General features: G+C 36.7%; 1 protein-coding gene and 1 pseudogene across 2 annotated transcripts in view; one reads left to right on the top strand and one right to left on the bottom strand.

The window, feature by feature from the left end:
* Positions 1–13,250, bottom strand: part of ARHGAP6 (Rho GTPase activating protein 6) — a 480,213-nt gene that overhangs the window by 434,601 nt on the left and 32,362 nt on the right. The window lies entirely within an intron of this gene.
* On the top strand, positions 8,931–12,997 carry LOC118993295 (polyadenylate-binding protein 1-like; annotated as a pseudogene).

Below are 13,250 nucleotides of genomic sequence, written 5' to 3'. Positions count from 1 at the left end.
AGAAAAAGAAGATAAAAAATATGAACAGTGAAAGGACGGCAAACTCACAGTTATTAACAACCACACCTAAAACAAAAGCAAACCAAGAGGACAGCTAGATCAGGAGTGGAACCATAGAAATGAAGAACATGTGGAGGGTTAGCAACAGGGGAGTGGGAGAAGAAGTGGGGGAGAAGATACAGAAAATAAGTAGCACAGACGGTAGGTAAAAAATAGACAGGGGGCAGGGCAAGAATAGTAGGGGAAATATAGAATCTAAAGAACTTGAGACACGTGGTCATAAACTAAAGGGGGGAAGGGTGGGGGAGGGGTGTGCAGGGTTGGGGGGAATAGAACAACTGTAATGGTATAATCAATAAAATACATTTTTTAAAAAGAGTTTAAAAGTAGTAATAAAATCACCTAAAAGTCCAAATAAATAAATAAATAAATAAATCTGTGCTGTGTTAAGCCACTAATTCTGTGGTAATTTGTTACAGCAGCCATAGGAAACTAATACAGCATTATACACACACAGATAATGTTGCACATCAAGTTTCCTTTAAAATTAGAGGTTCTACCAAAATATATTACTCTATTTTAGTAGTTACAAAATTTATATGACTATGATTAAGCATACTCACTGACATAGCTTATATATTATGGGGGATCTATATAATGTCCACATTTATAATACAATGGACAGCCTAAAAGTACACTGTATTCCATCCATGCATGATTAACTGATTTGCACAACATACATGAGGCCACAAATAAAAATTACTAAAGGGAAAAAAGACAAAACTAAGATATAAAAAATTAATTGTCCTATATAATATACTTCCTTGAGAGCTTATTTGGAGGTTCTAGCCTGCTACTTGTATACCCTTGACCAAAGAATGGTCCTCTTCTCTACCCAAGAAGGTTGTCCAGAAGGAATACAAATGAAAGAGGGAGGAAGGCAACACCCACCTAGCCCGCCAGATCAGCTGAATCAACCCTGGCGATCAATAGGGTAACAGATGTCACAGCCAGATCACCATCACATCCTGTGACATACTTTATTCATATGCAACACCGTGTCCTGTGGATAAATGAATGGTTATTACCCAACCCATATTGTTGAGATTCTGACATAAAAGCAAATTGCTTTGGGTGAACGACAACCACATATACAAAGAGGACATTTTCTCTAAACACCTAAGTAGAAGTACAAGCATAGTCACTGTAAGTCCTACATTTCTATAATATTTAAACTCATGTGATCCCCAGGCAAATAAAGATTTTTTAAATGCAGGCCAACCCAATTCACAATCCCCCATATTTGAGTGCAGAGCTGGAGAGTTAATCCTTTGGATAATATCACATTTCAAGGAAGGTGAGTTTTAGTAAAAAAAAAAAATAAGAGAGATTAATAATATCCTAATCTCCTTAGTAACTGAAGCTAATTTATGAAAACTATAAACTTTAATCTATTTCCAACTTTAAAAGCAGAGAACAAAAGTCAACCAGAATAGTATTTATGGCTAGCTACTGAAATTAAAATTATTCCCTTTGGGCAAAAGTACCAAGAGCTCTGGATTGGAGGAAAGATGTGGGATCTAGTGCCTGTCCTGGAACCAAGGTACTATTCAGCTGTAAGCAAGTCCCTTGGGCTCTTATAAAATTTGATTTTCTCCTCTATAATGGTAAAATATTGGACCAGTTGGATCTCTCTATGCCTCTTTACAGCTCAAAAACAATGTATGTGTAGACATTAATGCAGGTTTGTTTTATTAATTTCATTTTGGTAACATATAAAAGAATAACTTATGAAGACATTTCAGTCTTAGGTTGTGTCCATGACGAGGCATGTCTGGTGACTCAATGAAAAAAGGCAGCATGATTTGACCTATAGTTTATTCAGTGTTTAGGAATTTGATGTCTTCACTTGGCTTGTAGTAAAAATGTTGACATAGATTACTGCCCTCTAATAAAAATAATTTTCATTATGTTTGGCCAGAAATCTGTGTGCAATGAAGAGTAGGGTCCAAACAACAGATCAGCATATCAGTTTTGGCAGCTTTGCCTCCTCCCTTTCTCCTAGCAGTCCCCTCCCTGCTTCTATCCCTGTCCAACATCATTAATCAAAACCAAGGCTTAACTATAAATAGGTGCTGGAATTGACTTGACTAACTTTAAGATGGAGGGAAAGAGCTGGGGTAGGTTCCAACTTGGCTACATTTCACTTCATTCCTGAAGATTTTCCAGCAAGGTCTAAACCTCCTGCTGCCCTCTTCTCCTTCATAGTTTGTACTGTCCTTCTACATTATAACTACAAGCAGAACTCTACTTCTTACTTTGCATGACAATCTCATTTTCTTAATTTGCAACATGTCATGCCTATGCTCAGTCCCAAAGAGATAATACATAAAGTCATAGAGAGATGTCCATGTTTAAGTCATTCAAAAGTGTCTAGAGGTTTTAGTTAGTCTGAATAATACTCCAGATACATAATCTGACTAAAAATAAAGCAGGTTTATGGAGGTTTTGGTTATAAATGCAAAAAACATGAAACAAAATCACAAGTTAGGGCAGGAAGATAATAAGAAAACATCTAAAGGAATTGAACTATCAAGAAAAATAACTGAAGCTCATCGAAAACTCTTTTTTTGGTAAAACTTTCTTCTATGATTCATAAGTAAGAAATAATTTTAAGTTCATGCTATATATAGTGTCCTCTCTACTGCAAATATATAGTTGTGATAAGTGAAATATAAAGACAACAGCAAAACACAAACTAAGACATATATCCTCAAGAACCAGTAATGATCAGTGTGATGTTACAAGGTGCTGGGCCCTTAAACAGGCAGTGGGAAGGGGTAATGGCTTTCCAAAGGGTATTAAAAGTCCTCTACTTAGTATGAAAAGCTTAACCCACACTCTAGGTCAAAAGAGGAACTGGCTTTGGACCCTTCTGCTTGTTAAAGGAAGTTAAAATCAACCACTTCCAATTAATTCCAGGATTTACATTCAGTGAGCAAGAGGGAGGATATGACTTTGCTCCATAGTAAACATTTGGCAATATCTGGAGATATTTTTGGTCATAGGTGAAGGAAAAGAAGTGCTACTAGTATCTAGCAAGTTCAGGCCAAGGATGCTGTTAAATACCCTACAAAGCACAAGACTACCTCACAACAAAGCATCACCTAGTCCAAAATGTCAACAATTTCCCTATTGAGAAATCTGGGACAATATGAAGCTTTACACCTAGAATACATGTAATAAAATTACTACCAGGCAAATCTAGAAAATTTTAAAATATTGCCAAGAATATGTAACATTACTTTAGTAAATGGTGTGGTATACCATTTCTTGACTGGAAGATTCAATATAATACATAGGTCAACTTTCCTAAATTAATATATAAATTCAAAGTCATTCCAAACAAAATTGTAATGTGATAATATGCATATTGTAAAACTTACAAGACAGGTAGGTCCAAGAATAGCCAAAAAAATTTTGAAGAGTACCCAGTTCATTAACAAGAAAAAAGATAATGGAATTGATGTTATACTTACAGAGTCAAATATTATATAATGGTTAACATGAATAATTAGAACTATGATGAACAACAAAAGCATGTTGCAGAGTAATACCTATAAATTAATACCACTCATAGAGATTTGTTTAAAAACATGCAAATGCTCCATTTAGTCATAAATACATAAGTATACAGGTCACAATAAATTGTCTTCATTTTTTAAAGATTGTATTTATTTATTTTCAGACAGAAAGGAAGGGGGGAATAAAGAACAGGAGAGAAACATCAATGTGTGGCTGTCTCTCACACACCCCCTACTGGGGACCTGGCCAGCAACCCAGGCATGTGTCCTGACTGGGAATCAAACCTGCAACCCTTTGGTTCCCAGGCTGGTATTTAATCCACTGAACTACATCAGCCAGGACTTAAATTGTCTTTATTATCTTATTTCTCTCAGTTATAATGAATAATAATAACACAGTAGTAGAATGTAATTAGGCCAAAGCAATTAGGAACACAAACCTGCCTCCAAGTATTGGCTCTGCCCTCACTGGTTTTGTGACTTAGAGCATATTATCTGATTTCTGGGCCTCAGTTTCCTCATCTGTAAAGGGAGGATTAACAGAATTTACATAAGATTAATGTGAGGACAAAATGTAATTACTGATTTAATTCACTCAGTATCTGGTCTGATAAGTAACAATCCTTCATTAAGTGATTATTATTATTGTTACTGTAGAAACTATTTCCTCTGTGGAGTTGAGAGACTGTGGCAATAGCAAACTCCAAGCCTTTGGGTAGCACGCAACATTCAGAATAAAGCTACTATTTCCAAAAATTTCAAATTCTAAAGTTACTTCTCCAGTCAACTGGCAGTCTTTTGTCTCTATTTTTAGACCCATAGGTAAATTTTTATTAATGATGTATTATAAAAGTGTACTGAATGTCACTGTAAATTTGAGGGGGGGAAATGAAGCAAAGATAAGCCACTGTCTTTTCAATAAATCACTTAGCTATCAAATTGTTTATTAAACCACAACTGTGAAAAGGACTGGCTTGTGTAATATTTGAGATTATAGAGAAAAACAAAATGTGCTAGGTGGATCCAGTCATCATCTAAAATGTTTAACATAAGGAAAAGTATTTATGATTTTGCTGTCAGGGCAAAGCTTCTGAAATAGGAATCCAAAATGGTTTCATAGACAATTATTTGAAAGTTACAGAGAAAATTATATTACTAAAACATTACAAAAGAAACTGTCCCCCAATATCATTTTCTGATTCATGAAAGATATAAGTGAACCTATTAGAAGGAATTGTACTGTTATCTACTGTCAAGGATTTAAAGGATTTCTTATTGAAAGCCCAACTAGTCTTTTCCCAAAAGTTTCCTTTTAAAATACTATGTTTTGGATATATTTCACATCTGTGCAAACAGCAGCAAGACTATGTTCCCTTCTATGATACTCTACAGCACAGGTGGCAAACACAAGGCCCTCCACCTTGTTTTATCTGGCCAGGCACCTTCTTTCTACCTGGTGGCAGCACTGAGCTCTTGATTAACTGTTAAGGAGTAGTTACATTTACATAGTCCTAAAGTTACATTTGGCCCTTTGAAGGCAAGCACGAGGCTGGTATGGCCCCCAGTGAAAATGAATCTGGCACCCCTGCTCTATAGCAAGTTAACTATCAGAGTGTACAGAAATTATAACCATACACAATTTTAGGTACCACTATGAACTACAATAATGATTAACTACTTCCTATAGAACTCCTCTGAAAATGCCACACAAAACCTGATACATCAGAGTTAAATATATAACTATATATAATATACATATTATATATTTATGTATTGTATATATAATATATAAATTTATATATTATTATTATATATAATTCAATACCCTCATTAGGACATTGAATTCTGAAAAAGAAATTTGCTACAAATCACTCCTAACTGCTAAAGGCAGAATTCCATTATTAAAGCTCCCACAAACTGAAAGGCAGAGTCACTGCTTCTGAGCCCAGGAATAAGCTGCTCCCCAAGGCACCAAGTGCCCACAGGATGGCTGAGCTGAGGCTCCCCTTCACACAGCCTTAAGAGTTCCCTGCCAAATCTGACCTCATGTCTTAACCACAAACACACAGCTAATAATAGCTTCTGCTCTTAACTTACAAAATACAATTCTTAAAGGCAATTTTTGAGAAACAGCCAGATGTCTGAAAGGAAAATTTACAAAGCCTAACCAGTAACTACTACCAAAACAAAACTCCCAGCAGCCACATGGCTCTTCCAAGTTTCACCAGCAAAGTCCTTTGAAAAGAATCCAGGGCTCCCGCAACCAGTGTGTGTTTGTTCACCCTAGAGGTCAACCCTATTAATTACCCCTGCCAGCTTCTGTTCTCTGAAAACAAGTAATAGATGAAAATCTTTTGGGATAGGATCAAGAAAAATGTGTAACCAAATATTTTATATCTTTATGTATATTTATACATCATTGTTAGAATCTGGCATGTGTTTAGTAGCGCTGAGGGAAATATTTATATAAAGTGTTATATTTAGTTTTTAAAAAGCTGATGTCTCTTGTATTTTTTACCCTGAAACTCAAAAATCAAATAACATCTTCATTCCACTATATAGACTATTTATAAAAAGCAAAACGGCCATCCAGAAACTCCAATTTAAGTGACATCCTAAAGGGTACAGTGTGAAATTGTGAAGACATCCAACTCCACATGTGATGAAAATGCCTGGGCCCTAGAGATCTGTGGGCAAATAAAATTAATCCTCTGTGTGGCTCTAGCAGGTAGAAAAGGATTATAACCTTTATGAAGTCAGGATCATGTCTCTCCTCTTCACAGTTGTATGCCTGGTGCCTAGTGTAGTTAGCATGATGGCTGGCATGAACTAGGTGGTCAATAAACATGTGATGTTTGAATTAAGGGGAGTGAGAGGGAAAGGGGGAGGATGGATAGATAAATGGATGGATGGATGGAAAGGCGATGACTGCATACATATGGTTTTGTATGTATCTGGATAGGTAGAGAAAAACTTAGGGGTAGAAAATAATCAGTGAGTTATGGGAAGATTTCTGACCCGTATTAATGACACTCTTCCTTTAGCTGGCAATAAAACAAAATGCTCTGAGAAGCCCTGACCGGTGTGGCTCAGTGGGTTGGGGGTTGTCCTGCAAACCAAAGGTCACTGGTTTGAGTCAGGACACGCACCTGGGTTGCAGGCCAGGTCCCAGGTTGGAGGCGTGCAAGAGGCAACTGATCAATGCTTCTCTCCTCTTTCTCTCCCTCTTTCCCCCTCTCTCCCAAAATAAATAAATGAAATCTTCAGAAAAGCTAAGGAATTAGATGAATTAAGGTATAGATCCTGGAGAGACCTTTGATTAGCTATGCAATGGTATGTAAATAACCTCATCTTTCTGAGCCCATTTCCTCATCACTAAAACAGAAAACTAAAATTTACTTCAAGGACTGTTGAGAAGATGACATGAAATAAGAATGAAAGAATTCATTGGATCATCTGGCAGTGTTTTTATTATAAATGTGGGACATAAAATAAGGAGAGTTGATTATCACCTCTGTGCAAAAGGACATGTCACTCACATACAGGGAACAGAGATAGCTTCAGAAAATTCAGCCTCCTGGAAATGTCTGATCACTTCAAGTATACATAGATAAAAGATCTTGCTCTCTGTGTGTGTTGTAGCACTATGCCCTTAAGTAAAATGTTCCTCAAAATGAATTGTAATCAAGTCTCCCTTAAAAAGATAAAATTCAGTCTATTCTTACCATTGCATGATTTCCCCATGTTGTGTGTATTCTAGTATTATTTTAAAATATAGCAAAGTGTGGGCAAAGGGAGGTATACAAGTCTAGAGCAGGGGTCAGCAAACATTTCCTATAAAGGATCAAAGAGTAACTTTTTTAGGCTTTGAGAATCATGAGGTGTGTCACAACAACTCAACTCTGGTGTTACAGCATGAAAGCACCCAGAGACAATAGATAAATAAATGCATGTGTGTATGTTCCAAAGAACTTATTTATGGAAACTAAAATTTCAATTTCATATACTTTTCACATATCACAAAATATTCTTTTTCTCTCCAAGAGATTTTCCAGTTTTGGGAGCACAATGCAGTGTGCAAATGATATTTAGTTGAGCTCTATATTTTAAACCTGTATGGTTTTGTGAACCAACATCACCCCAATAAATTCAACTAAAAAAAGGAAAAAGTATTCTTCCTCTGATTTGTTTACAGCCATTTAAAATAAATAAAACAATTCTTAGTTAACAGGCTAACAGTACTATAACAGACTATATAGTAATGCATAAAAGCCTGCATTTGTTCCAAAGCCATAGTTTACTGACTCTTGGTATAGAGCAAATGCTTATTTTAGTATTGACCACATTCCTTTAATGAATCAGGAAAATTTGTTTTAAATACAACATTTATGTTCTCCTGATGAGCCAATGTAAAGGGTTTAAAAGTTTATAATTTAGCTTCTTTTCCTGGGTGGTTAGTGCTGAGAATGCAGAGTGTGGGTTCTATGCTCAAAACACACATTTATTATTATTTTTTATTTTTAATTGAAAACCTTATTGAGGCAGATACAGATTCACATGTAATTGTAAGAAATAATACATAGAGAAGAGTCGACCCTTTTATCCAGTACTTCTCAACATCATACAAAACTATAATACCATATCACAACCAGGATACTGATATTGATATAATTCACTGATCTTATTCAGATATCCCTGGTTTTACTTGTACTTATTTCTCTGTGTGTATTTAGTTGTATACAATTAAGTCACATGTATAGGTTCATGGATACACCACCATAGTCAATGTGTGTAGTTAAACAAACTCTGGTACACACATATGAAGGAATAATACTGAGCAGTAGAAAGAAACACGCTATTGATACAGGCATTTACTTGTATGAATCTCCAGAGAACAGAGGGGAGAAAGTAATCCCAGAAGTTTTAATAGTGTGTGATTCTGTTCAGATACCATTTTTGAAATGACATTTCAGAAATGCAGAATAGATTAATGGTTTCAGGGTTTAGGGAGTGGGTATTGGGTAGAGAAGGAAGTGGGTGTGATTTTATAGGGGCAAAATGGGGTTCTTGTGGTAATAGAATTGTCTTGATGGGATCATCCTGACACATTTATTATTTAAAAAAATCTTTTTTAAAAGCCCCCAAAAATTATCAAAAAAAATCCTCATCTCCCCCACCAGAGACTTATTTTTTCTTCCTTTTTATAAAGTAACCCAGTGAAGCAGCCAAGACAGGGACAATCCGCCCAAGGCCCCATAGCAGGGGCAAGAAGGAACCAAGAGACCGAGGTCTTCTGGCAGACGGCACTGGACACCACCACCCTCACTCCCCAGCTGGAGGTCACTGGCCAATGGTTCTATGACCCTGTGACCGTTGAGTAGCGTTCGACTGTGATACATTTTTGTCCCTCTGCGCTTGCCCTCACTGCCCTCCTTCTCTGGCTCCGGCCCTCAGGCCTATCTCTCACTCTGTCCTCCTCCTCTAACCGAAAGATCAAGTCCTATGGCCCTGTCAAATCCTGTCGAGATGAACCCCTGCACCTCCAGCTACCCCACGGCCTCACTGTACATAGGAGACCTACACCCGGAGGTGACTGAGGCAGTGCTCTACAGCAAGTTCAGCCCAGCCGGCCCCATCCTCTCCATCCGGATCTGCAGAGATGTAACCACCGGACACTCCTTGGGCTACGGGTATGTGAACTTTTGTCGGCCAGAGGACGCGAAGTGTGCTTTGAACACAATGAATTTTGATATTATAAATGGCAAGCCAATTCGCCTCATGTGGTGTCAACGTGACCCATCACTTCGCAAAAGTGGTGTGGGCAACATATTCATTAATCATTTAGACAAATCCATTGATCATAAAGTACTGTATGATATGTTTTCTGCTTTTGGTAACATCCTTTCATGTAAGGTGATTTGTGATGAAAATGGTTCCAAGGGTCATGGATTTGTACATTTTGAGACACAGGAAGCAGCTCAAACAGCTATTGAAAACATGAATGGCAAGCTTATACATAATCGCAAAATATACGTTGGGCGATATAAGTCTCCTTACCAACGAGAAGTAGAGCGCAGAGATAGGGCAAAAGAGTTCACCAACATTTACATAAAAAATTTTGGGGAGAGTGTAAATGATGAGCGCCTTGAGAATGTCTTTGGCAAGTTTGGACCTATCTTAAGTGTCAAAGTAATGACTGATGAAACTGGGAAATCCAAAGGTTTCGGATTTGTAAGGTTCCAATGCCATGAAGATGCACAGAAAGCTGTGGATGAGATGGATGGAAAAGAGCTTGATAATACAATAATTTATGTTTCCCGAGCTCAGAGAAAAAAGGAAAGGCAGAAAGAACTTCAGGAGAAATTAGACGAGATTAAGCAAAATAGGCTCAACCAAAACCACAGTGTTAACCTTTATGTGAAAAATCTTGCTGATGATATTGATGATGAACGTCTCTTTAAAGAGTTCTCTTCATTCGGTACAATCACTAGAGCAAAAGTTATGATGAAGGGTGGTCAAACAAAAGGTTTTGGTTTTGTATGTTTCTCTTCCCGGGAAGAAGCCACTAAAGCACTAGCAGGAATGAATGGTAAAATTTTGTCCACCAAGCCATTGTATGTATCTTTTGCTCAGTACAAAGAAGAACGCCAAGCTCACCTCACTGCTTACTACACTCACAGAATGCCAGCTGTGACACCTAGGCTGAACCTAGAAATTAACCCCTACCAGGCAGCACCTCCAGGTTTCTTGATGCCAGCTGTCCCACAGACTGAGGACTGGGCTGCATACTCTCCTCTTGGCCAAGCTACTCAACTAACACCAAGTCCTCACTGCATCGATCAGGGTGCCAGACCTCATCCATTCCAAAATATGCCCAATGCTATTGGCCCAGCCACTCCTAATCCACCATTCAGTACCATGACACCAGCTTTTTCACAGCTTCCACACGTCATCTCAATAGAGCCACAGTGTGTTGCTAACACATCACCAGCGACAGTAGGTCCACCTCTTGCAGCTGCTGCCACTTCAGCTACTACTGCTGTCCATACCATTCCATGGTATGAATACACTGAAGGAGTCCGCAATCCTCAACAAGTTAGTACACAGCCGCAAGCTGCCATTAAGCAGCCTGCTGTTTGTGTACAAAATGAAAAATCTTTGATTGTTTCCAGGCTGGCATCTGCCCCTCCTGAACAGCAAAAGCAAATATTGGGCAAATGGCTGTTTCCTCTAATTCAAGCCATGCAACCTACTCTTGCTAATAAAATTACTGGCATGGTGTTAGAGATGGATAATTCAGAACTTCTTCATATGCTTGAGTCTCCAGAGTCTCTCAGTTCTAAAGTTGATGAAGCTGTAGCTGTACTACAAGCCTGCCAGGCTCAAGGAGCTATCAGAAAGCAATTAACAATGCCACAATGGTCCCAATTTTAAAATTGACTAGGACCACAGGAAGAAACTTGTGCTTCACTGGAAAAAAATATCTAGACATTGAAAAATGTAAACATTATAGGAAAAAATTGCAAAACATAAAATATATTTTAAAAGGAACTTTGAACATTATGTACTGAGAAAATGCCAGGTCTAGCTAGTCCTAGATTATTTGTTAACTTTAAAAAACAGCACAAAATTTTGTAAAATATAGAAATGAGTTAATGTTTTATAGACTCTAAGAAAAATTGTTCAACAAAGTACAAAAGTTTAAAGCATTTTTCTTTAATTTTCTAATTCTTTACTGTTGCTGGATTACATAATTCTTCTTTCAGCAAAAATTCCTTTAACAGCAAAAAGAGTTTAATATTTAATATTTTACCTAGAAGTGAAGCACTATTATCAACTACTTTATTAGTGAAGTTTGGGTATACTAAAGACATGCAGGTGTTTGCTACTAGACACCAATTTGAAAATATCAGATTAAGAAATAAAAGAAAAATAAAACTATTTTCTTCTGGTTTCTGATTAACTGTTGAAGTGTGTTTTAGAGTGATGACTATTAGAAAAGCATATTTAATTTCCCAATATAATAAATAATACATAAATAAAAAATACATGATGACTATTACCTGTTGTTAGAAAGCCTTTGGGATTACTTTTTCCATGGCTTATTAAAACCTGCCTTTGATGGATGGAGACTATTATGCTAAGTGATATAAGCAGGTCAGAGAAAGACAAATACCATATGATTTCACTTATATGTGGAGTCTAATAAATAAAATAAACTAACAAAATAGAAACAGACTCATAGATACAGAGAACAGACTGACAGCTGTCAGAGGGGAGCGGGGCTGGGTGATTGGGTGAAAAGGGGAAGGAATTTTTTAAAGACCTCATAGACAAAGAGAAGAGTGTGGTGATTACCAGAGGGAAAGGAGTGTTGGGGAGGTAATAGAGGGAAAGGGGGGATAAATGGTGATGGAAGGAGACTTGGTTTGGGGTGGTGAACATATATTATAATATACAGATGATGTTTTCTACAATTGTATACTTGAAACCTATATAATTCTATTGATGAATGTCACCCCAATAAATGGAACGGTTTTTTTTTTTAAAAATCCTGACTTTGGAGGCAGAGAATTGAAATTCCCAAACCATAGCTTAACTTACAATTGGAAAAGCTCCAATTTGATTTGAACATTAACCCTCTAAGTCAGAGGCTTGGAATTATTTGCATTGTTTATTTTCCTTTAGGAAACTGCATTTTTATTGACCTAAATCTATCTCCTGCAGATTCTGCATAAATGATCACAGTGTGAAGAATTTAAATATAATCTAAAAAAATATATAATCTCTACTTCTACTTGGTACATTAAAACTCAGCAGGGACTTCTGCTAAACTGTCAAATTTAAATATTTTCCAGTTGTCAGAAATACACACAAGCAGTATATAAATGGATATTGTTCATTCTGTTGATATACTATTGCTGTGGACTAACTGTGTCTACCCTAAACTTCATATATTGAAGCTGTAATCCCAATGTGATGTTATTTGGAGGTAGAGCCTTTGGTAGGTAATTAGGATTAGATGAGGTCACAAGAATGAGGCCTCCATGATGGAATTAGTTTCTTTACAAGAAGAGAAAAAGGCCAGAGCTCTCACTCTAATGTGAGAAGACATAGCACAGAAACAGCCATCTGCAAGATGACCACTCTATGACATTTTGTTGTAATAACCCAAGGTAAGACAATTGTATTGCTACATGTAGTTTAAGACATGGTTTCTATATCTGTGCTTCCCTCAGCAAGTTATTCTTAGCCTATTTTCAGTAAAATAAGGATGACAATGGCAGCTTACTTGGCATTGTCTTGAAGATCAAAAAAGTTAAAATTTTTAAAGCACATAAGGAGTACTTGATAAACATTGACTTACAAACATATTCACATTTATGTATTTACTTGTAGATCTAGTGGTTTAAGCTAAATACTTGACTCATTATTTTTATTTAAATGTTTAGTAAGCGTCAACCAAATAATAGTCATGTGAAGATATAATGAGAGAAGTAAAAATTAAAATAACAAAGAGATAATGCTTCTCAAGTTGGCATGTTTTTTTAACTGTTCAGTGTTGGCCAGTTAAAATACTCAGAGACATGGTAAATGGCCTAATCTTTCTGAAAGCTAATTTGCCAATAGTCCTAAATACTTGACATTATCCGTATACTTTGACTC

Source organism: Sturnira hondurensis, unplaced genomic scaffold (genome assembly GCF_014824575.4).
Source record: "Sturnira hondurensis isolate 20B ecotype Veracruz unplaced genomic scaffold, ASM1482457v3 Scaffold0008710, whole genome shotgun sequence".
NCBI lineage: Eukaryota > Metazoa > Chordata > Mammalia > Chiroptera > Phyllostomidae > Sturnira > Sturnira hondurensis.
Note: the sequence above shows the minus strand (reverse complement) of the source record. Positions and strands in the feature narration are given on the sequence as shown.